This window comes from Rhinopithecus roxellana, chromosome 12 (genome assembly GCF_007565055.1).
Source record: "Rhinopithecus roxellana isolate Shanxi Qingling chromosome 12, ASM756505v1, whole genome shotgun sequence".
Taxonomy (NCBI): Eukaryota; Metazoa; Chordata; class Mammalia; order Primates; family Cercopithecidae; genus Rhinopithecus; species Rhinopithecus roxellana.
Window position 1 is genome coordinate 10,235,506 of NC_044560.1, and position 26,065 is coordinate 10,261,570.

Consider the following 26,065-nt stretch of genomic DNA (forward strand, 5'->3'; position numbering starts at 1 on the left):
GAGAGAGAAAGAGAAAGAAAGAAAAGAGAAAGAAAAAGAAAACTATAAAACAGTATAACTAAGAAAGAATACTATAAAACGGTATACAACATTTTTTAGTTATAATTTAAAATATTGTAATAGGCATAGAAAGTCTGGAGAAAGACTTCAAACAGTTAACCAAGGAGGTGTGAAACTACAGGGAATTCCATTTACTAATGTACGTCTATAATGTACAGTAAGATACATGTATTTCTTCTTTAGCACAAAATAAATTTCATTATAACAAACAATTATTAAACATACAAAATATTTTTGAACATTTTTTATTTATACACTTTGGGAGGCTGAGGCGGGCAAATCACTTGAGGCCAGGAGTTCAGGACCAGGCTGGCCAACATGGCAAAACCCCATCTCTACTAAAAATATTTTTTAAATTAGCTGGGTGTGGTGGTACGTGCCTGTAGTCCCAGCCACTCAGGAGGTTGAGGCACCAGAATCACTTGAACCCAGGAGGCGGAGGCTGCCATGAGCCAAGATCATGCCACCGCACTCCAGGATGGGTGACAGAGCATGACTGTCTCCAAAAAAAGGAAAAATTTATTTACAAAAGAAATGAGGTCTCCCTAAGTTGCCCTGGCCCGTTTCGAACTCCTGGCCTCAAGGTTCATATGCATGAGACACTATGCCAGATCCAAAATATTTTTAAGAAAGCAAATAACAAAATGAAGCAATTTCATGTTTTTCCCCCCTGGCTTCCATTTTTTTGCTGCAAGCAATTTCATGTTTTAAGAGAGTTCTGATAGTCCAAATAGAGCTCCAAAAATTAATTCCAAGTATCTATGGGTAATCTTTGGGAGATAACATCTCTCCCATAACAATAACAGTTATCTGCTTCAATCTATTTATTTATTTATTTTGGAGACAAAGTCTCACTGCTGTGCAGGCTAAAGTGTGCTGGCACAATCATAACTCACTCTAGTCTCAATCTTGAGGGATCCCCTTGAGGGAACCTCCCACCTCAGCTTCCAGAGTAGCTAGGACTATAAACACTACAGGAGGACACTACCACACCCATCTTTTTTTTTTTTTTTTTTTTTTTTTTTTTGGCAGAGATGGGGTCTCGCTATGTTGCCTAGGCTGGTCTCAAGCAATCCTCCCACCTTGGCCTCCCAAAGTGCTAGACTTACAGGCATGAGCCACTGGTTCCTGACCCTGCTTCAATCATTTTTACAGATGAAATACAACAGAACTCTTGAGAAATAAAAGCACCTTGGTACACTCTGAGTAGTAGACAGGTTTAACAATGTTAAACTGCACCTAAATAGTAAAATGGCTTTGTCTCAGGTCATAAAGTAAATTTTAATAGATTATAATAAATAAACCATTAAAAGACAAAGAAAAGAATGAGTCCCATCTTTCAAAAAGCCCATGAAGACGCATTTTACCAGGCCAGATTTCTTTCTCATAAGATTTCTACCTTCTAATCCTTGAAATAGAGGGTTTTCAAACTATGCAGATCTTGGTCACTAATATCAACACAGCAGAACACTAGAAGAGGTAAAGCACGTACTGATAAGCATGTGCCTTGTTAAATAGTCTAATTCTCCAGGAAATGAGTTTTGTTCTATGCTGGCTAGAATAATAATAGCATTGTTTCCTGGCCAGGCATGGTGGCTCATGCCTGTAATTCTAGCACTTTGGGAAGCCAAGGTGGGAGGACTGCTAGAGCCCAGGAGTTAAGAGACCAGCCTACATAGCAAGAAAAAAAAAATTATGCCATTATTTCTTGAGTACCAACCATATCTCTATCAATGTATTTGGTATTTTGCATAGAGGGCTCACGTAATCCTCAGAACAACTTGTAAGGTATCATCAACTCTCTCATATAGACGAGGAAACCAAGTTCCAAGATGTTACATTAAGAGAAGTGCCAAAGATCACATGACTACTTCAAGTAGAACCAGAGCTTAAAAAAAAAAAAAACCCTAGGGTTTAACTCTCAAGTTTTGCTCTATCTTCTAAATCCAATGATCCTGACGAATATATCTCTTAAAGTGTCCAGTTTATTTGATGCCTTTTTTTTTTTTTTTTTTTTTAAGTGTCAGGGTCTCACTGTGTTTCCCAGGCTGGTCTCAAACACGTAGCCTCAAAGGATACTTCCACACTGCCCCCTGACTCAGTGGGATGACAGGTTTGAGCCACCACACCCAGCTATGCTAAGTGTTTTATCAAATGGAATTCACTTGAAACAAAATTAAAAACTTATATACATTGTGATTTCCCTTAAGGAAAACATAAATATTCAAGTGTGAATGGTAAAGTCTCACCAAAACCATTTAGTTATCCAGTATATTAGGAATAAAATTTGGTAACATACAAATCTCTACGACAAAATCTAGCCAATATCACAAAATTCGCACAGGCTAAAAATTACAGTAAATGGGCTGCGTGGGGTGGCTCCTATCTGCAATCCCAGTGCTTTGGGAGGCCACCACAGGAGGATCACTTGAGGCCAAATGTTTGAGACCAGTCTGGGCAACACAGCAAGACCTCATTGCTACAAAAAATATTTTTAATTTTTTTTTAAATTAGCTGATTGTGGTGGGCACAGGACTGCAGTTCTAGCTACACAGAAAGCTGAGGCAGGTGGATCAACTGAGCCCAGGAGTTCGAGGCTGTAGTGAGCCAAGATAGTGCCACTGCACTCCAGCCTGGGCAACACAGTGAGACCCTGTCTCCAAAACTAAAAAAAATTCAGGAGTAGAGTTTGGAGGATTACTTGAGCCTAGGAATCGCAGACCAGTCTGAGCAACATAGTGAGACCCAGTCTCTACAAAAAAATTTTTTTAATGAGCCAGGCACAATGGTGTGCACCTGTAGTCCTAGCTAATCAGGAGGCTGAGGCAGGAAAATCTCTTGAACCCAGGAGGTTGAAGCTGAGGTGAGCCATGGCTGCACCACTGAATTCCTGCCTGGGCAATAGAGCAAGACCCTGTCTCAAGAACTTTTATAAAGTACAGTAAATGAAGGGCAAACATATGGTTATTAGCAGTTAATTTCAATAACTAATAATATGCAAATCAGAAAGGCAATTTGATATTTAAAAAATATTAAAATTGGCCGGGCACGGTGGCTCACACCTGCAATCCCAGCACTTTGGGAGGCCAAAGCAGGTGGATAACCTGAGGTCAGGAGTTCGAGACCAGCCTGGCAACATGGCCAGTCTCTACTAAAATTACAAAAAAAAATTAGCCAGGCATGGTGGTGGGCACCTGCAATCCCAGCTACTAGGGAAGCTGAGGCAGGAGGATCACTTGAACCTGGGAGGCAGAGGTTGCAGCAAACCAAGATCATGCCATTGCACTCCAGCCTGAGCAACAAGAGCAAAACTCCATCTCAAAAATAAATAAATAAAATTACATATTAGATGGTGACAACAGTAATTCAATAACTGGAATAAGAAAAATTAATAGTCACAAGGAGCTTTTCATTTCACACAAGAAAGTCTATAAAATACTACTACTATCAATGCAATAATTGTAATAAAAGGCAAACCTAAACTCTTCAAAAGCTAGTAAGTTACCTAAAGATACAGTTATTTCAGAAATTTCAGGATTTGGGTAGGGTGCAGTGGCTCCCGCTTATAACCCCAGCGCTTTGGGAGGCTGAGGCAGATCAGTCTCAGGCAGATCACCCGAGGTCAGGAGTTCTAGACCAGCCTGGCCAACATGGCAAAAACCCATTTCTATTAAAAATACAAAAATTAGCCAGGTGTGGTGGCGGGTGCCTGTAATCCAGCTACTCTGGAGGCTGGGGCAGGAGAATCGCTTGAGCCCAGGAGGCAGAGGTTGCAGTGAGCAGAGATCATGCCACTGCACTCCAGCCTGGGCAAAAGTGAGAATGCATCTCAAAAAAAAAAAAAAGAAAGAAAGAAAGAAATTTCAGGATTTCCACTTCACAGTATCTATTTTTTTGAAGAGATTATATAGGTCCAAAATCACAACTAAAATATATTTGGAAAATATTCTGTATAAGAAACTCCACTCCACAAAACATAAATAGTATGCAGACATAAAAAACTGACCATAATACAAACGTACCATGAATTAACATAGGTATTTCCACTTTTTTAAATAATATATTCATTTTAAAAAATTATTTGAATTCCCTACAGACAACCAAACAAAAATTATTGGAAGACCTCATCCTTCATTCATAACTATGAATAGAAACTACTAATTACCATACATTAACAAAGTAAAGAACAAAGAGATCTCCCAGAGGAGAGAGATGGTGCACAGTATAGGAAAAGGTTTATTAGATTTCAAATTAGTATATTTGAAAAGACTCATGATTAATAGTCATAAAACATGGGAGGCCAAGGAGGGAAGACTGCTTGAACCCAGGGGTCCAAGACCAGCCTGCTCAACATTGTGAGACCTCATTTCTACAAAAGATAAACAAAATTAGCTGAGCATGGCTGCGCACACCTACGGTCCTAATTATCTGGAGGGCTGAGGTGGGAGGATCACTTTGGCCAGGGAGGTCAAGGCTGCAGTGAGCCATGATCATGCCACTGCACTCCAGCCTGGGCAACAGAGCAAGACCCTATCTCAAAAAAATTGTTTAAAGTCATAAAATAAGGTACAACTGCTACCCCCCAAAAAAAGCAGCAGAAAGAAAATTTCTTATTGAAAAAGTGACTGTCAAGTTGTTGCTCTTTTATTTACATACTATACAGTTCTATTTATAGGACTCCATTCTACTAAACTTCATATACACAAAGATATATATGTACAAGGATATGCACTACAACTTTAATACCAAAATATCCATTAAAAACTACATTAATATCCACAAATAGGAAAAAAAATAATAGTACAACTAGACTACACAATGGTCTGTATGTATTGACACGGCAAAGATTTATATGATACACAAATAAGGAGACACTAAGCATGGGCAGTATAATCCTACTTATATTCTTGTTACTCAGTAATGTAATACAATAATAATATTAACAGCAACTACTATACCTATTTTACTATATAACACTGGTTGTCAGGTACTATTTTAAGCATTCTAAATGTATTAACTCATTTAATCCACAGAACTCAAGACACCAGAGTCTGTAACTACCACTCTCTATAAATATAAATATAAGGATGCTGGCGCACAAACAGGTTAAATCGCTTTCCTAAGACATACAGCACTAAATCAAGAGAGCTGGGACTCCAAGTCCACCAAGGCGATACTTCACATTTCCAGCAGTCAGGACACAAACCAAAGCCCAGCTCCAGTCCATCCTCTAAAACCTCTGCTTTTCTCTCTCTCCTTCTTCTTCTCCTTATATGTAAATGCATACAAAAAGGTAAGAACAGACACCAAACTGTCAACTGTGATAACCTTTAATCATGAAAGTATAAGTGAAAAGAGTTTTTCCCATTTTAAAATACATCATATGAAGGTATATATCTATATAATTGGCCAGGTGCAGTGGCTCACACCTGTAATCCCCCAGCACTTTGGGAGGCCAAGGCGGGTGGATCACGAAGTCAGGAGTTCGAGACCAGCCTGGCCAACATAGTGAAACACCATCTCTACTAAAAATACAAAAAATTAGCCAGACATGGTGGCAGGCACCTGTAATCCCAGTTATTCAGGAGGCTGAGGCAGGAGAATCTCTTGAACCCGGGAGGCGGAGGCTGTAGTGAGCTGAGATCATGCCACTACACTCCAGTCTGGCAACAGAGCAAGACTCTGTCTCAATAAATAAATAAATAAATAAATCTATATAATTTGTATTATTTATAAAACACATGCATTATTTTGCTAAGTTTTTTTTTTTTTTTTTCTGAGACAGAGTCTCACACTGTCGCCCAGGCTGGAGTGCAATGGCGCAATCTCAGCTCACGGCAACCTCCGCCTCCTGGGTTCAAGCAATTCTCCTGCCTCAGCCTCCTGAGTAGCTGGGATTACAGGTGCCTGCCACCACACATGATTAATTTTTTGTATTTTTAGTAGAGACGGGGTTTCACTAATGTTGGCCAGGCTGGTCTCGAACTCCTGACCTTGTGATCCACCCTCCTAGGCCTCCCAAAGTGCTGGGATTACAGACGTGAGTCACCGCGCCCAGCCTTTGCTAAGTGTTGAACCTAAACCAAAATCTCAAAAAATACATGAGCCTAGGATATGAACAAATAATTTCCAAAACAGGAAATAAATGGCTGGTGTGGTCGCTCACGCCTGTAATCCCGGCACTTTGGGACGCTGAGGCGGGCGGATCACGAGGTCAGGAGATCGAGACCATCCTGGCTAACACAGTGAAACCCCGTCTCTACTAAAAACACAAAAACAAAATTAGTCTGGCATGGTGTAGGAGCCTGTAGTCCCAGCTACTCAGGAGGCTGAGGCAGGAGAATGGCGTGAACCCAGGAGGCAGAGCTTGCAGTGAGCGGACATCCAGCCACTGCACTCCAACCTGGGCGAAAAAGTGAGACTCCGTCTCAAAAAATATATATAAGCCTAGTAAACAAGGGAGAAAAAATAAACCTTACAGGTAATGAAAGAAATGCAAACTAAAATCGTCTATCATTTTCACCTAACAAATTAACAAAAACTGAAAGACTGCAATATTTAATGCTGATAAAAAGAGCAGAACCTGAAAATATGTACATGTATTATGTATCAATAAAAACAATTTTAAAAATGTAACAAGCACTAGGGTACACTGCAAGTAAAGTGAAAATTCGTATCTGGTAATATACATCAATTTTCCTAGTGTTCACACCTGTTGACTCAGTAATTTTTACTTTTACTAAGGAAATATCTAAAATACTGAAAATCATTATGCACAAAGATGGTTTCCAGTAATGCTTTTTTTCTTTTCTTTTTAAGAGAAGAGTCTGGCCGGGCGCGGTGGCTCAAGCCTGTAATCCCAGCACTTTGGGAGGCCGAGGCGGGCGGATCACGAGGTCAGGAGATCGAGACCATCCTGGCTAACACGGTGAAACCCCATCTCTAAGACTAAAAATACAAAAACTAGCCGGACGAGGTGGCGGGCGCCTGTAGTCCCAGCTACTCAGGAGGCTGAGGCAGGAGAATGGCGTAAACCCGGGAGGCGGAGCTTGCAGCGAGCTGAGATCCGGCCACTGCACTCCAGTCCGGTCGACAGAGCGAGACTCCGCCTCACAAAAAAAAAAAAGAAAAAAAAAGAGAAGAGTCTCACTCTGTCACCCAAGCTGGAGTGTGCAATAGCACAATCATAACTCACTGCAGCCTCAAACTCCTGAGCTCAAGCAATCCTCCCAGCTCACATCCCAAGTAGCCACGGCTACAGGCACACTGCATTAGGCCTCACTAATTCTTTTCTAATTTCATAGATACAAGGTCTTGCTATGTTGCCCAGGTTGGTCTTGAACTCCCAGGCCTAAAGCAATCTGCCTACCTTGGCCTCCCAAACTGTTGGTTATTACAGGCATGAGCCACCCTGCCTGGTCTCAGCACTCCTTTCAATAGCAAACTGTTAACTTAAAAATCGAGTAAATGGTGCATGTCTGTAATCCCCGCAACTCAAGAGGCTGAGGTGGGAGGATAGTCAGGAGTTCAAAGTCAGCCTAGGAAACATAGCAAGATCCTCATGTCAAAAAAAGAAAAAAAAAATAAAAATCCACCAATAAGGAATGTGTTTTCAGTAAATTGTGGCACGGTCATGTATCTAATATTATAAAGCCATTAAAGATGCCTTCAAAATGTTTACTGAAATGTGACTATACTGGCCAGTTAGGGTGGCTCATGCCTGCAATCCCAGCGACTGGGTAAGCTGAGGTAGGAAGATAGCTTGAGCCCAGGAGCTGGAGGTTACAGTGAGCTATGATCATGCCACTGTACTCCAGCCTGAGCGACAGAGACTCTATCTCTAAAAAAAAGAAAGAAACAAGTGTTAATATATCAATATGTTAAAATAGGAAAAATAATACAAAGTTACATTTACAGTATGATTTGCAGCTATGCAAATGTGTGTATACATATAAACACATATATGCCAACCCATATGTACATAAATGTGTACAAAACATGTATAATATATAAACAAAAAATTCCCTCAACAAAATTTATCAAAATACATCAATGAGTTCGAGTTATGAGTAAACTGTTGTTCTTTTTTTCTTTTCCTGTATTTTCCACAATGATTACATATGGCTTTCCTAGAGAACGGGGGTTTTTCTGTTTCTTAAGCAAAAAAGCCTTTTCTCTTCATCACACTGAAAGAGAAATGAATGAAGTACTGTGTTACAGATATACGGTATTTTACTGGTTGCTAAGCAGCAGATCCTGGTGTTTTTACATCATGCCTATCTCCAGTCACAGGCAAAAAGGACAGGAACTCAGGCACAAACTCACCCCATCCAAATGGCAGTGTATTTCCTCTTGGAGAGTGGCCCAAAGAGCACATACAGCAACTTTAATTCTCTGCTCAAACCACTCCCCATCTCTCACCTTAACATACCAAGCAGATTTTTTATATGGAACAGTATTCCTCACACGAGCTGCACGAAAGGGAAGACCTTTTTAATCCTCTACTATATGCCACCCACTCCATCCCTGAGAGATAATTTGCATTTAAGTATATTCACCCACTAAGCTAGAAATCACCATCATTCTGGACATGTATCTGTCATCAACTGACACAGACAGGTAAGCCTTGCTGCTTTCTGAAAACAGCCAATCCTGCGCAGTGAATGACAGCATCAGCTAAGATTTCTTCTACTGCAGAGAATGGGTGGGTCCCCCACTAATGCTGTAAATCCCAATACTCAGTGTCATTCCCTCCAAACAGCAGAATCTACAGTATGGAAATTCTTCCATAAGAAAAGCCCAATTCTTGTGGCCACAACCATTAAGAGAATCCCGAGTCAGGGCATTCTCCCCAAGCTTCTCTTCCTGCATCTTCACAGAAACCACAGAAGCCAAGTCCTATACTATGCCCGCCCCTGCTGCAGCAGCAGCCATTTTTGGCTCAGCCCTGCTGCAGTCCCAGATGAAAGCCAGGACAGCAAGGACAAGATGGCAAAGGACTTTTAAAATGGAAACTCTTTAACAAAAATAACAATGAAGCAGGCATCACAAAAAATGTTGCAATAATATGCCATGTCATTTAAAATAAGGTTTAAAAAAAAAAAAGATGCCTATACTCAAGCACTTTTAACCGTTTTTCATAGCATCATGAAAAATTTGAGGAAACCTAATTCAACACAATGTGAGATCGGCACTATACTGATTCTATAGTAAAACCAACATTAATCAGAATGGAGAACACAATGCTTAACGAGTTTAGCTTCTACTCAACTAATAGTTAACAACAACAACAAAAACTCCCTTGATTTCTGTTGAAAATCTAAATGCATTTTAAATTCCTCTTCACTGTCTTAAAATAATGTAATTTAATCTTTGCTGAATGAAGAGTTCACGGGGAGTCAAATTTTAACTTGTTTTCATTTTCCAAAATAGAAGTAGCTTTAATTTGCTAATTTTTTATAATTGGCCGGGTGCAGTGGCTCAGACCTGTAATCCCAGCACTTTGGGAGGTCGAGGTGGGTGGATCACCTGAGGTCGGGAGTTCGAGATCAGCCTGGCTAACATGGTGAAACCCCATCTCTACTAAAAATACAAAATTAGCTGGGCATGGTGGCACGTGCCTGTAATCCCAGATACTTGGGAGGCTGAGGCATGAGAATTGTTTGAACTCGGGAGGCGGAGGTTGCAGTGAGCCAGAATCATACCACTGCACTCCAGCCTGGGCAACACAGTGAGACTCCGTCAATCAATCAATCAATCAATCAATAACATGGTTAAACAAAATATTACTTATTGCAGAAAGAAATCAAATGACCTAATCTCACCAGCAACCAGTAACTACATGAACACTGCTATATAATCAAGCACCTTTTCCTAATGTATTTAAATAAAATTTGACTATACTGCTATTTTAACTAACTTCCACAGAGAAAATGTGCACTTTTTTATATCAGTAAATGTTTCTGCAACATTTTTAATGGTTATATAGTATTTCAATGCCTATATAGCCTGTAATTTGCCCAACGTCATATTACTAGGCCTTTAGCATGTTTCAAAAGGTTTACTATCCTGAAAGATGACATGAGATCAGGACTTTATTTGAATACCAACTTTCAAAGTATAATTCTATAAAAGCAAATTGTATTAAATAAAAAAAAAAAACAGGGCTAATTTCAAGGTAACCCTTGAATGCATGTTAAAAAAATCTCTTAGAATACTAACAAAATATAATGCAACAGTCCAGTTTCTGTTACATTACCTAGGGCCACAAGAAACAAACTCCTAGATCAAACTGTATCACCCACTCCACTTGGAAAGAGATTCATCCTAGCCCCTGTCTCACTCTAGATACTAGTTTAGTAAAACAGACTTAAATTCAAACAAAAGAAGACAGTAACTAACCCTAGGGAAAAACTGAAACCAATTCCATGAGGTAAGACTGATCCAGGACTCTAATCAGACAATTCTGAGGTCTAGCTTCAGATTGGAGAATGGAGGGATTAAAAGGCGCAGAAGAAATTCTAAAGACTCCCAGATCTATAACTGACAGAGAACCAAGCACCTAAAAAAAGCAGGCAAGCTCAGAAGTACACTATACATTCTATCACAGAAATTTCTTCGGGCCAGGCACGGTGGCTCAAGCCTATAATCCCAAGACTTTGGGAGGCCAAGGCAGGTGAATTGCTTGAACTTAGGATTCTGAGAACAGCCTGAGCTACATGGTGAAATCCCATCTCTACAAAAAAATTCAAGAGTTAGCTGAGCATGGTGGCACATGCCTATAGTCCCAACTACTCTGGAGGCTGAGGCAGAAGGATAGTTTGAGCCTGGAAAGTCGGTGCTGCAATGAGCCAAGATGATGCCACTGTACTCCGGCCTAGGAAACAGAGCGAGACCCTGTCTCTATAAAAAAGTAAAATAAAAGCAAATAAATTTTTTTTTAAATCTTTGGGTTCACAGATTTGAAAAGGCCAACTATTTTTGGTTACGTACTCCTTAGATGGAATCAAACCTGCTAACACTAAAAAAAAAGCAACCAGAAAAATAAAATGCCCCCTACAGGGCCTTCAACATGAAACTTTTTTATAAAAGTAAAATCCATTTCCCTTCAACTCCCAGACTGTTTCCTAATGCAACTTCAATTACCTTTCCAGCCGTTACAAGTCACAGTAAGCTGGTATCTACTACCATGACCCAGAGAGCTTCCCAAAATATTTTCCTTATGAGATCACAGTGATATTAGCTATTAATAACATGATTTTATGCCATATAGAAAATATATCAACATTTGGAAAATTTACATAACTTAATGAACAATTATCTTCAAAATAACTGATGCATAATCATATAATCTTCCAAATAACCAATGCATGATGTTACAAAATCATACATAGGTAAAAGATCCATTCAAGCCAAGCACGATGTACACACTCTGTCATCCTAGCAACTCAAGATGCCAAGGCAGAAGGATGGCTTGAGGCCAGGAGTTTGAGGCTGCAGTGAGCTATGACTGTACCTGTGAATAGCCACTGCACTCCAGCCTGGGAAACAAAGGAATGTGCTGTCTCCAAAATAATTTTTAAATAATCACAAATTGATTCCTAAATGCTCCAAAGTTCCCTCCTTTCTCAAATCTATTTTCTAATTAGATTAGAAAATGTTCAGGGACGGCCGGGCGCGGTGGCTCAAGCCTGTAATCCCAGCACTTTGGGAGGCCGAGACGGGCGGATCACGAGGTCAGGAGATCGAGACCATCCTGGCTAACACGGTGAAACCCCGTCTCTACTAAAAATACAAAAAAAACTAGCCGGGCGTGGTGGCGGGCGCCTGTAGTCCCAGCTACTCGGGAGGCTGAGGCAGGAGAATGGCGGGAACCCGGGAGATGGAGCTTGCAGTGAGCCGAGATTGCGCCACTGCACTCCAGCCTGGGCAACAGAGCGAGACTCCGTCTCAAAAAAAAAAAAAGAAAATGTTCAGGGACAATGGTCACTCTTCATTTTTACTTCTTCCCACAGTCCTCCTGAAGTGTATAGCAGGCCCGGATGTGTGCTGCCCCTAGTAGCTTTCAGACACTTTCAGAATGTGTTATTTTTGAAGGGCAGCTAAAAGACACTACATCTCAAAGACTCCTAGACAGACAAACATCTTCACTCATCTAGAAGATTCTAATGGCATTCTGAATAGCACTATCATTCTTTTAACTATCTACTATGACAGCTACCACAGCAACATTTCTTTTTAATAGCTGAGGCCATTTAAGAAGGAGGTGAGTTAAAGATTTCCATAATCCATTCTAACTCTCACATTCTAAGATTCTGGTTCTCCAGCACGGGGGAACAAGGTCGTGAAAACAAGGTCTTGATGAAGTGCCGCCATTTCATCCGTCCTCTGTCTCTGCGCCTTTCGCAGAGCTTCCAGCAGCGCTATGTTGGGCCACAGGATCCGGAGGTTCACAACCTCTGTGGTCCGTAGAAGCCACTATGAGGAGGGTCCTGGGAAGTATTTGCCATTTTCAGTGGAAAACAAGTGAGCGTTACTAGTTAAGATGTGTTTGTACTTTGGATCTGCATTTGCTGCACCCTTCCTTATAGTAAGACACTAACTGCTTAAATCCTAAGGATGTTTCAGTTCGTCCATTTAACAGATATGAAGAGTATTTTAAGAGATACAGCCTCTGGAAATGGATCAAATTCTAACTCATGGCATACTAGATATGTTTGTCAATAAACTTATGACATTAAAAAAAAAAAGAAGATTCTGGTTCTCTTTATTCTCAAGTCCCAGCATTCAATAATGCTGGATACTACGGTTGTTTATGGGCTAGAAGATGAGTCAGCAGGTATAGCCATTTGTGAGAAGCAGCTTCTTTTTTTTTTTGAGACGGAGTCTCGCTCTTGTAACCCAGGCTGCAGTGCAATGAATGGCACAATTTCGGCTCAGGGCAACCTCCGCCTCCCAGGTTCAAGTGATTCTCCTGCCTCAGCCTCCTGAGTAGCTGGGATTACAGGCATGCACCACCACACCCCACTAATTTTTCTATTTTTAGTAGAGACTGGATTTCACCATGTTGGCCAGGCTGGTCTCGAACTCCTGACTTCGGGTGATCCTCCCGCCTTGGCCTCCCAAAGTGTTGGGATTATAGGCATAAGCCACCGAGCCTGGCCAAGAAGCAGTTTCATTATACTTCAAACAACAGTGAAGCCAGCAAAAGACAGCTGCTGTGGTTTACATTGCTGAACACGCTGTTGGGTTTCACAGGCCAGTAAAAACTACCTATTGTCAGCAAGCCTCATTTTTCTTAGTTAAGGGTTAAGAAGCACCAGACTTAGCTAGTAGTTCCTAAAGTAGAGTGAACAATCTCTTTTCTCAAAGCAGAATTAGTATAAGTGCTTATCCACCAAAATCAGGGTTATTGGTTTAACGGAATTTGCTCATTTCTGAAGATGTCCTACTGGAAATAGGATAACTGAACATTAAAAAACCATTCTTGCCTAGGAATGTGCCTCCAGTTGCAATAAACAAACTACATAGACCACTAATGTTATACACGCTCAGACACAGGAAAAACTGCTTTCAATAACAACAAAAACAAAGTAAGTCAAGGGCATTATTTTTTTTAATCACAAAATGCTATTAACTGAAGTACAAAGAAAGGAATAGAAAATATGCAGATACAATATCAACCACTAACCTTTTTTGTGAGAGCCAGAAAGGCAAAACAACCTGCAACATTCTATGAAATTATCTATTGTTCTGGTTTTAAGTATTTTCAACTCAGTTTCACTTCTGAGTCAAAAGTAGTTCATCTTTAAGAATTCTGTCATAAGTAGCCTCCCCTCCAAATATATTTTTCAAAGTTTTGGTTTCCAGTGAAGGACTAAACTGAAAAATGCCTCCTAACTGCTTTCTGGTTTCATATCCAATGGTTCATCTGAGCATTACACCCTGAACACAAATAGATGTTCCTTTTTCATTCAAAGGCAGCCAATTTAACCTAACATTTCAAATTCTAGCTGAACTATTAATAAGGAGATGCAGATATATGCTATGTATCTATACGTCTATGTATCTCTCCATCTATATATCTCTTTAGCACTATGATAAAAGATGTCCTACCTTTTGATGAGCAGGTACTTTCACTATTGTCTCATTATTTGAGTATTAAAACAATATGCCTCAATTTTACTCATTTATAAACTATCTACTACAAACCTGCTACTAACCACTCACTAACCATAAACAAAGGCTGAAACTGAAAACAGAAATATATTTTTTAAATATATAGGCCAGCGGGGCACAGTGGCTCACACCTGTAATCCCAGAACTTTGGGAGGCTGAGGCAGGCAGATTACTTGAGGTCAAGAGTTCGAGACCAGGCTGGCCAACACAGAAACACCCCATCTCTACTAAAAATACAAAACTTCCCTAGGCTTGGTGGCAGATGCCTGTAATCCCAGCTACTCGGGAGGCTGAGACAGGAGAATCGCTTGAACCTGGGAGGCGGAGGCTGCAGTGACCCAAGATCACGCCACTGCACTCCAGCCTTGGCAACAGAGTGAAACTCCATCTCAAAAACTAAAATAAAATATGTAGGCCAGGCACAGTGGCACACACCTATAATCCTAACACTTTTAAGTAATCCTGGCGGGAGGATTACTTGAGCCCAAGAGTTTGAGAATAGCCTGGGCAACATAAGGGGACCCCCATCTCTGTCTAGCTCTGTTGCCCAGGCTGGAGTGCAGTGGCGCAATCTCGGCTCACTGCAACCTCCGCCTTCCGGGTTCATGCAATTTTTCTGTCTCAGCCTCCGAAGTGGTTGGGACTACAGGTGCACACCACCATGACTGGCTAACTTTTTGTATTTTTAGTAGAGATGAGGTTTCACCATATTGGTCAGGCTGGTCTCGAACGCCTGACCTCAGGTGATCCACCAGCCTTGGCCTCCCCAAGTGCTGGGATTACAGGCGTGAGCCACTCTGCCCGGCAAAAAAAAAAAAAAAAATGAGCCAAGTGTGGCGGTACACACCTGTGGTCTCAGCTACTCAGGAGGCTTAGGTAAGAGGATCTCTCAAGCGCAGGAGGTCAAGGCTGCAGTGAGCCATGACCATACCACTGCACCCTAGTTTAGACAATAGAGCAAGACCTTGTTTCCAAAAATATATATATATATGTATACATATATGTATATATTAAATGCAGACTGGATAACAATCATGGGAATTTACCTAGATACAAGCTTTTTTATACCTATTTGAAAAACTGAAGAAAAAAAGGTATTCTGAAAAGTCATCCTTATGAAAAGTATATAAAATCTATTTAAAAGTCCTAAGTAAAAAATTTAATTCACATATCAATCTTGGATTTGAATTACTCACTACAAACATATAACCCAACCCTCCCTCCTAACAAGCTTCCAGAAGGGTCCTTCTAAAACACAAATTGGCCAGTCATTCCCTAGCCTACAGCTCTGACGGCTTCTCACTGTCAGCTTCTCAGTACAGCTTCTCACTGTCATCTGAGTGATCTTCAAGCTTTTTAGCATGGTTTATAAGGCCCTTCCTATGGCCTCTGATTATCTGTCCATTACCCTTCAAATCCTTGCTCTACCAATAAGGAGTAAGTCATTTTTCACTGTCTTGAGTCTCTGCATGCACTGATTCCTGGCTGGAATTCTCTTTATCCCACTGCTCTCCTTCATATGGTTTGTTCATCCTTCTAGTTTCAGTTTAGAGGAGTATCCTTCTCCAAGAAGCCTTTGAATTCCCTCATTTCTCTCAATCTTTTCCCATTCACCCCTAAGTGGTCCTCCTCAGAGCTCTTACAGGCCCTCTGCTTACTGATTTCTGTTTACCTTCTTACATATCTGTCTTCTGAACAAGGACTTTAAGTTTCTTCAATTTTTTTTTTTTTTTTTTTTTTTTTAAAGAGATAGGGTCTCACTCGGGTCACCAAAGCTGGAGTACAGTGGCGCAATCATAGCTCACAGCAGCCTCAAACTCCTGGCCTCAAGCCATCCTCCCATTTTAGCCTCTCGTAACTGTAACTACAGTGGCACAGGCGTTCTATGTCAGCCTACATTTTTTTTTTTTTTTTTTTTTTTGAGACAGAGCCTGGCAATGTTGCCCAGGCTAGGACTGTAAGTTTCTTGAACGCAAAGGTTATGTCTTATTTCTAATTCCCCAGTGCTTAGCCCAGGACACACTTTCAGTGCTCTAACATCTACCAAACATCTACCGAACGATCAAGTCAGAATACACAAACGAGAACACAGGCTTCTCTTTAGAATCTAGGCAGAAAGTATCCCAACTCTGCGTTGTTCAACACTCCATACAAAACAGCTTGCCAAATCACCAGCTCCCAATGGTTCAAATACTGGGCTAACAAAGGAGTTCCCAACATGTGGGCAAGATGCCTTAAGCCCACAAACACATCGTCCACAAGCTATTTTCACTATATCAAAAAGTCTAAGAAATTATACATTGGCCAGGCGCCAGTGGTTCACACCTATAATCCCAGCACTTTGGGAGGCCGAGGAGGAAGGATCATGAGGTCAAGAGATCAAGACCATCCCGGCCAACATTGTGAAACCCCGCCTCTACTAAAAACACAAAAATTAGCTGGCAGTGGCATGCGCCTATAATCCAAGCTACTCAGGAGGCTGAGGCAGGAGAATCGCTTGAACCCAGGAGGCAGAGGGTGCAGCGAGCCAAGATTGCACCACTGCACTCCAGCCTGGGCAACAGTGCGAGACTCTTTCACAAAAAAAAAAAAAAGAAAACCCACAATAATGAGGCCAAGACAAGCTAACTCAAACAGTTCCTTTACTTCTGCTTAAAATTTATCAACTAAGGATAGTAACAGAGTTATCATGCTCTGCCTAATTCCTGATTAGCATATGAAAATCTTTTATTGAAAACTCCAGGTTCAAATTAATGATTTCACAATAACTACTGCCCAGAACCCCAATAGCAGCCTATTAGGGAGATAGCAAGTGGTTTCCATATTTTTGACATTTTAGCCAGGTGCGGTGCCTCACACATCTAATCTCAGTCACTTGGAAGGCTAATGCTGAAGAATAGCTTGAGCCCAGGAGTTTGCAGTGAACTATGACAGCGCCACTTTCCACTCTGGGTGAAAGAATGAGACTCCATCTCAAAAAAATAAATAAATATTTTGAAAAGTTTTTATTTCTAAAATGTGATTATAGGAAATAAGCAAAAGTATAAACTTAAACGTAACTCTCCAAACCAAAGCCCTAAAGAACTAATTTTAGACTTGTAAAGAAACACGCAAAAAGCCAGGTGCTCACGCCTGTAATCCCAGCACTTTGAGAGGCTGAGGCAGGCAGATCACTTGAGGTCAGGAATTCGAGACTAGCCTGGCCAACATGGTGAAACCCCATCTCTACTAAAAATACAAAAATCAGCTGGGCGTGGTGGCGCATGCCTGTAGTCCCAGCTACTCAGGAGGCTGAGATGGGAGAATCGCTTGAATCCGGAGGGCAGAGGCTGCAGTGAGCTGAGATCGTGCCATTGCACTCCAGCCTGGGCAACAAGAGCGAAACTCTGTCTCCAAAAAAAAAAAAAAGACCGGGCGCGGTGGCTCACGCCTCTAATCCCAGCACTTTGGGAGGCTGAGGTGGGCAGATCACAAGGTCAGGAGATCAAGACCATAATGGTTAACATGGTAAAACCCCGTCTCTACTTAAAAACAAAAAAATGCACAGAATTGGCCGGGCATGGTGGCAGGTGCCTACAGCTACTCGGGAGGCTGAGGCAGGAAAGTGGCGTGAGTCTGGGAGGCAGAGGTTGCAGCGAGCCGAGACTGTGCACTCCATCCTGGGCGAGACTCCAACTCAAAAAAAAAAAACAAAAAAACTCAGGAGTCTTCAATCAAAAACAAGCTGTCAAGGATTAAATGTCACTTCCTCCAATTACATAAACAAAACTCAGTGGGAATCTATTATGGATAGTTTAAAGGTTGTGCTGCCTTGATCCTCCTCTTTTCTCTCAGCAGCTGCTTCCTCTTTTCTGTAAGCTTCCTCATCCTCCTCAAGTAACCAGACACTGCATAGACTAATAATAATCTTTGCTTTTCTCTTCCCTCTCTCCATTATGCTTATATTATCACAGATTTGTTTTTCCAACCATTTCTGCTCATCTGACTTCCATCTCCCCATTTCCAAACATCTTCAGTTATCTCCATTTGTTTGTAAAATGAATTGGACATTTCATTCATTTCAAATCCAACATGTCCTAAACTGAATTTATCTGACCACTATCTTAAAACAATGTATACAATTAAATCCTACATCTTTCTTACTCCATCATTGACAGCATCATTTTCTAGTCTCAAAACCCTGGAGTCAATTTTAAGTCTTCTTTCATCAAAGATATTCAAATCCCTATTTTTCTTCCTTCATGATAGCTTTCATGATATGATCACCCTTTCCTTTCCATTTCCCTCTAGACAGGATGTACCTCAGCAAAACCTTGGAAAACCTTGGAAAAATTAGGCTGGGCACAGGGGCTCACATCTGTAATCCCCGAACTTTGGCAGGCCGGAGCCAGAGGATCGCTTGAGCCCAGGAGTTCAAGACCAGGCTAGGCAACATAGTGAAACCTCGTCTCTACAAAATATCAACCTGGGACCACTTGTCGTACCTACTATTTGGGAGGTTGAGGCAGAAGTATTGCATGAGTGTGGGAGGTTGAGGGCTGCAGTGAGCCATGATCATACCACTGCACTCCAGCCTAGGCAACAAAGCAAGACCCTCTCTCAGAAAAAATAAACAAACGATAAATTATACAGTTAGATATCCAAAGGTTCTCCAAAATTGTCAGATGCACATTCACTGCTTTCTAATTTAGCCCAGTGGGTCTTCAGACTACCCCAAATAACACCACACACCATTTCCTAACCACGGACGACTCTGCCCATACCATTTCCCTCAACTGTAAACATCCTTCCCCTCAACTTCAAGTCAGCCCAAATACTACTTCCTATTCCTCTAATCCTCACTGACTTTCTGATCTCCTACCTCCAATTGAGAGTACTGTAAATTCTTTTTTTTTTTTTTTTTAAGAGAAGATTTTGCTCTCTTTCTTACCCAGGCTGGAGTGCAGTGGTATGATCACGACTCACTGCAGCTTCAACCTCCTGGGTTAGAGCGACCCTCCTGCTTTAGCCCTTCCCACACAGCTGGGACTCACCACTACACGTGGCTAATTTTTTTTTTTTTTTTTTGGTAGAGACAGCATCTCCCTATGTTGCCCAGGTTGGTCTTCCTACTCCTAGGCTCAAGTGCTCCTTCTGTCTACCCTTGCAAAGTGCTGGGATTACACGTGTGAGCCATCACACCCAGCCTCAGGTTTCTTTTGTATATTCTTCAATAGACAGCACAGACATACAATGTTAGTTAATAAATATTTGCTCCATTAATTATTGATTAAGTATTGTGCACCTGCTAAGAATCAGGTATTGTGGTTAGCTTAATCTGTAATATCAAAACAATAACATTTCTCTTCTCTTTTTTCTTATTCTTTCTCAAGATTCTACTAGTCTTTCCTTCAGTTTACCACTACCAGTTGTCCTTTTACACTCAGTTGAGCCTTCAGCTGAATAGCAGTTAAGCAACCTCATTAACATGATTCTGGAATAAAAGGGAATAATGACTTTTCTCTCAAAATATTCCAAGAAAATCAGAAAGAATAACGAGCAGTAAGTTTCCAAAGGCTATTTGACCAAGTGGAGGTTTCTCACAATTGTCCTTATCGTGAACTAATTTCACACTGGTGCCCTTAAGAACTGACCAAAGCCTTCAATGTCACTGAAAGCACTGAAAGCATGAGAAAACTTCCTTTCTGTGCCTGGACTCTCTATTTGATAAATACATAGCTTTTTTTTTTTTTTTTTTTTTTGAGGCAAGGTCTCAGTCTGTCACCCAGGCTGGAGTGCAGTGGTACAATCTCCACTCACTGCAGCCTCTCTACCTCTTGGACTCGAGCGATCCACCCACCTCAGCCTCCCAAGTGGCTGGGACCAGAGGCGCATACCACCACACCCAGCTAACTTTTGTATTTTTGGTAGAGATGAGGTTTTGCCATGTTGCCCAGGCGGGTTTCAAATTCCTGAGCTCAAGCAATCCACCCACCTTGGCCTCCCAAAGTGTTAGAATTACAGGCGTGAGCCACCACGCCAAGCCAATATATAGTTAATTGAAGAAAAGCGGTTATTTTTAAAGTGCTTATGAACTGTAACTTATGATGACCAAATATTTATTTCAACTTAGCTCCTCCAACTAAAACAATCACTCTGACCTGATACTCAAGATTTAATACCACTAAAACACAACATAAACCAGGCACAGTGGCACACACTTGTAATTCCACCTACTCAAGAAGCTGAGGCAGTAGAAAACCTGAGTTTGAGTCCAATGGTTTGAGTATACACATGTACATACATACATACATACACACACACACACTCTCTCTCTCTCTCTCTCTCTCTCTTTAGGTGTTCATCCATGGGTTCCACAAAGATAACTAGAGTACATTTGGGGCCTTTAATCCCATCTAAACAATTTGCTGTTAACGAAACTCAAAAACAGAAATACCTGTATTTTCTCACTAAATCAAATTGTTACCTATGAGGAGTAAAGACATTGGATCTGCAGGTCCTAGTACAATCTATAGATAGAAGGCCTTTCAAATTTGAGGCGCAAAAAAAAAAAAAAGAAAAAAAAAATCTTCTACACACTTCCTTCTTTTATCTGCAATATAAGAAGGAATCCTTTTGAACTCTAATAACGTATTAACATGAATTAAGAACACGATTGTTGGGAAACTCAGATGATGGCAAAGCTTAAAAAGAAAAAAACAAGGGCTGGGTGCAGTGGCTCAGGCCTATAATCGCAACACTTTGGGAGGCCGAAGCAGGATTGCTTAAGCCCAGGAGTTTCCGATCAGACCAGAAAACAAAGTGAGACCCCTATCCCTATCTCTCCAAAAATTTTAAAAATTAGCTGGGCACAGTGGTGTGTGCCTGTAGTCCCCGCTACTCAGGAGGCTAAAATGGGAAGATCCCTTGAGTCCAGGAGTTCGAGATTGCAGTGAGCTATGATCAAACCACTTCACTTCAGCCTGGAAGACAGAGCAAGGATTAAAAAAAAAAAAAAGGCCAGCATGGTGGCTTATGCCTGTAATCCCAGCTCTAGGGGAGGCCGAGGTGGGCAGATCACCTGAGGTCAGGAGTTCGAGACAAGCCTGGCCAACACGGCAAAATCCCGTCTCTACTAAAAACACAAAAAAAATCAGTCAGGCATGGTGGTACACACTTGTAATCCCAGCTGCTTGGGAGGCTGAGGCAGGAGAATCACTTGAACCCGGGAGGTGGAGGCTGCAGTGACCCAAGATCGTGACACTGCACTCCGGTCTGACACAGAGTGAGATTCCGTCTCAAAAAAAAAAAAAAATAGCATGCAAGAAAAAGCTTAATTTTCTGATCACACTTTGGTACTATGGCTCCAATGGCAGCTGATACATTAAAAATACATTATTTAAAAAAAAAAAAAAAAAAGCCAGGTATGGTGGCTCATGCCTGTAATCCTAGCACTTTGGGAGGCCAAGGCCGGAAGATCAACTGAGGTCGGGAGTTTGAGACCAGCCTGGGCAACACAGTAAGACCATCTCTACAAAAAATTGAAAAATTATCCAAGTGCCAGGCGTGGTGGCTCACACCTTGAACTCTTGAGGTCAGGAGTTCAAGATCAGCCTATGCAACATGGTGAAACCCCATCTCTACAAAAATACAAAAAGTTAGGCCGGGCGCGGTGGCTCAAGCCTGTAATCCCAGCACTTTGGGAGGCCGAGACGGGCGGATCACAAGGTCAGGAGATCGAGACCATCCTGGCTAACACGGTGAAACCCCGTCTCTACTAAAAATACAAAAAACTAGCCGGGCGAGGTGGCGGGCGCCTGTAGTCCCAGCTACTCGGGAGGCTGAGGCAGGAGAATGGCGTAAACCCGGGAGGCGGAGTTTGCAGTGAGCTGAGATCTGGCCACTGCACTCCAGCCTGGGTGACAGAGTGAGACTCCTTCTCAAAAAAAAAAAAAAAAAAAAAAAGCCAGGCATGATGGCAGGTGCCTGTAATCCTAGGAACTCTGGAAGCTGAGGCAGGAGAATTGCTTGAACCCGCGAGGTAGAGGTTGCAGTGAGCCGAGATCATGCCATTGCACTCCAGCCTGGGCGACAGAGCAAGACTCCTCTCAAAAAAAAAAAAAATTTAGCCAGGTATGGTGGTGCACGCCCATCATGCCTATAGTCCCAGGTACTCAGGAGGCTGAGGTGGGAGATCTCTTGGGCCAGGGAGGTTGAGGTCACAGTGAGCAGTGATCAAGCCACTTCACTCCAGCCTGGGGAACACAGCAACACCCTGTCTCATTAAAAAAAAAAAAAAAAGGCCAGGCGCGGTGGCTCAAGCCTGTAATCCTAGCACTTTGGGAGGCCGAGACGGGCGGATCACAAGGTCAGGAGATCAAGACCACCATGGCTAATACGGTGAAACCCCGTCTCTACTAAAGAATACAAAAAACTAGCCGGGCGACGAGGCGGGCGCCTGTAGTCCCAGCTACTTGGGAGGCTGAGGCAGGAGAATGGCATGAACCTGGGAGGCAGAGCTTGCAGTGAGCTGAGATCCGGCCACCGCACTCCAGCCTGGGCGACAGAGCCAGACTCCGTCTCAAAAAAAAAAAAAAAAAAAAAAAAAAAAAAGGCCAGGCGCAGTGGCTCAACACCTGTAATACCAGCACTTTGGGAGGCTGAGGTGGGCAGGTCACCTGAGGTCAGGAATTCGAGACCAGCCTGGCCAACATGGAGAAACCCCGTCTCTACTAAAAATAAAAATTAAAAAAAAAAAAGCAGCCGGGAGTACTGACGCGCACCTGTAATCCCAGCTACTCAGGAGGCTGAGGCAGGAGAATCGCTTGAACCTGGGAGGCAGAGGTTGCAGTGAGCCGAGATTGCGCTATTGCACTCCAGCTTGGGCAACAAGAGCAAAACTCCATCTCAAACAAAAAAAAAAGATGATGGCTTCTTGAAAGAACACAGAAATCAACCTAAAGGAATTCCTGATGGCCAAAGCTAGAACAATCTGAGTAACAAAACAATGACAGTTACTGGATTTTAACCCATAAAATAAAATATATATCCATGAGTCCATAGTGATATGAATAATAAATAAACGGAGGAAAGAAAGCTCTCCCTCATAGAATTACAATCAATAAATGTAGAAGGAGAGAGTGAAATAGAAAGTCACAGTTAGGCAACCACAAAAGCAATAAATTTTGCAGACAAGCTCCACCAGTTGCTAAAATTGAGAACCACAGTTTGAGAAGACTCTAACATTGTTTACAAACTCATCAAGTATCTCCCACAAGATACTTATCAACTACAAAAGGAAAGAGAATAACTCCACAATAGAAAGATCCTCAAGATGCCAACTTAACCAAGTAGTCAAGGTAATCATGATCATACTGACATCACGAATCTCCTGATATGGAGCAATGAGAAGGAATGCATAAACTCACACCATTCATGAGAAAACATCAAACAAATCCGAACTGAGGGATATCCTATAAACAATGGATCAGTAATCTTCAAAAGTGTCAAAGTCACAAAACATAAGGAAAGTCACAGGAATAGTTACAAACCATAAGAGAATAAAGAAAAATAACAAAATGCAATTAGAATCCTGTAACAGAAAAAGGACATCAGGGGTCTCTCCTTCCAGCACAGTATGAGAGCAGAGCAGGACCTGTAGTGCCAGGAGTCATGGCAGGAAAAGCATTTAGAAAGTTTCTTAGGCCTGTAATCCCAACACTTTGGGAGGCAAAGGTGAGCGGATCACTTGACGTCGGGAGTTTGTGACCAGCCTGACCAACATGGTGAAACCCCATCTCTACTAAAAATACAAAAATTAGCCGGAAGCAGTAGTACACACCTGTAATCCCAGCTACTTAGGAGGCTGAGGCAGCAGAATCACTTGAACCCGGGAGGCAGAGGCTGCAGTGAGCACAGATCGCGCCAGTGCACTCCAGCTTGGACAAGAGAGAGAGAGACTCTGTCTCAAAAAAAAAGTTTCTTCCTCTTTGAGCGTTGGTTGAAAAACAAGTGCCGGCCAGGCCTGGTGGCTCATGCCTGTAATCCCAGCACTTTGGGAGGCCGAGAAGGGTGCATCACCTGAGGTTGGGAGTTTAAGACCAGCCTGGCCAACATGACAAAACTCCATCTCTACTAAAAATACAAAATTAGCAGGGCATGGTGGCGCATGCCTGTAATCCCAGCTACTTAGAAGGCTGAGGCTTGAGAATGGCTTGAACCCGGGAGGCGGAAGTTGCAGTGAGCCAAGATCGCACCATTGCACTCCAGCCTGGGCAACAAGAGCAAAATTTCATCTCAAAAAAAAGGAAAACAAGTGTCACTGAAATCGTAACCAAAGGAAGCATAATTCTTTCAGAAAAATCTCAAAGAAAAGTATGGCAAGCAACAGCAGTAGCTGCTGGATCAGGCTCTGAACGAAAGGGTAGAGAGAGATTCAACCAGTCAATGTAAAAAGTTGGAGATAGGCTGGGCATGGTGGCTCACGTGCCAGTCTAATCCGAGCATTCTGGGAGGCCAAGGTGGGTGGATCACCTGAGGTCAGGAGTTCAAGACCTGCCTAATCAACATGGTGAAACCCCGACTCTACTAAGAATACAAAAATTAGCCATGGCACTGGGCGCGGTGGCTCAAGCCTGTAATCCCAGCACTTTGGGAGGCCGAGACGGGCGGATCACGAGGTCAGGAGATCGAGACCATCCTGGCTAACACGGTGAAACCCCATCTCTACTAAAAAAATACAAAAAACTAGCCAGGCGAGGTGGCAGGCGCCTGTAGTCCCAGCTACTCGGGAGGCTGAGGCAGGAGAATGGCGTGAACCCGGGAGGTGGAGCTTGCAGTGAGCTGAGATCCGGCCACTGCACTCCAGCCTGGGTGACAGAGCGAGACTCCATCTCAAAAAAAAAAAAAAAAATTAGCCATGGTGGCGAGTGCCTGTAATCCCAGCTACTCAGGAGGCTGAGGCAGGAGAACTGCTCAAACCCGGGAGGCGGAGGTTGCGGTGAGCCAAGATCACACCATTGTACTCCAGCCTGGGCAACAAGAGCGAAACTCCGTCTCAAAAAAAAAAAAAAAAAAAAAAAACAAGTTGGGGATAAAGTCCTTCCAGAATTTAGAGGTGCCAAAGCAGCTCTAGGTGACAAGGATTATTCATTTAGAGATGGTGATACTCTTGGAAAGTATGTAAACTGAAATAAATCACTATTGAAATGGCATCATCGTGAAGCTGCCCATTCCACTAAAGTTCTGAAATCATTCATCATGTAAATAATTTTCAAGTCTGTCTTTTATAATAAATTAATGATATCTAAACTAATCCAAAGCAGGTGGATCACCAGAGGTCAGGAGTTTGAGATCAGCCTGGCCAACATGGAGAAACCCTGTCTCTACTAAAAATACAAATTAGCCGAGTATGGTGGCAGGTACCTATAATCCCAGTTACTCTGGAGGCTGAGGCAGGAGAAACGTCTGAACCCAGGAGGTGGAGGTTGCAGTGAACTGAGATCACACCACGGCACTCCAGTCTGGACGATAGAGCAAGTCACCATCTAAACAAAAAAAAAAAGGCGGGACACAGTGGCTTACGCCTGTAATCCCAGCACTTTGGGAGGCCGAGGCAGGTGGATCACTTGAGGAGTTCGAGACCAGCCTGGCCAACACGTCTTTACTAAAAATACAAAACTTAGCTGGGTGTAGTGGCACACACCTATAATGCCAGCTACTCTGTAGGCTGAGGCAGGAGAATCGCTTGAACCTGGGAGGCAGACGTTGCAGTGAGCCAAGATGGTACCATTGCACTCCAGCCTGGGGGACAGAGCGAGACTCCATCTCAGTGAGACTCCATCTCCAA

At 42.3% G+C, this 26,065-nt stretch overlaps 1 protein-coding gene and 1 pseudogene across 19 annotated transcripts in view; one reads left to right on the plus strand and one right to left on the minus strand.

The window, feature by feature from the left end:
* The window catches only part of EIF4G3 (eukaryotic translation initiation factor 4 gamma 3), a 375,220-nt gene that overhangs the window by 332,313 nt on the left and 16,842 nt on the right, over nucleotides 1-26,065 (minus strand). The gene's annotated exons all lie outside the window — the stretch shown is intronic.
* Nucleotides 12,332-12,676, plus strand: LOC115900772 (annotated as a pseudogene).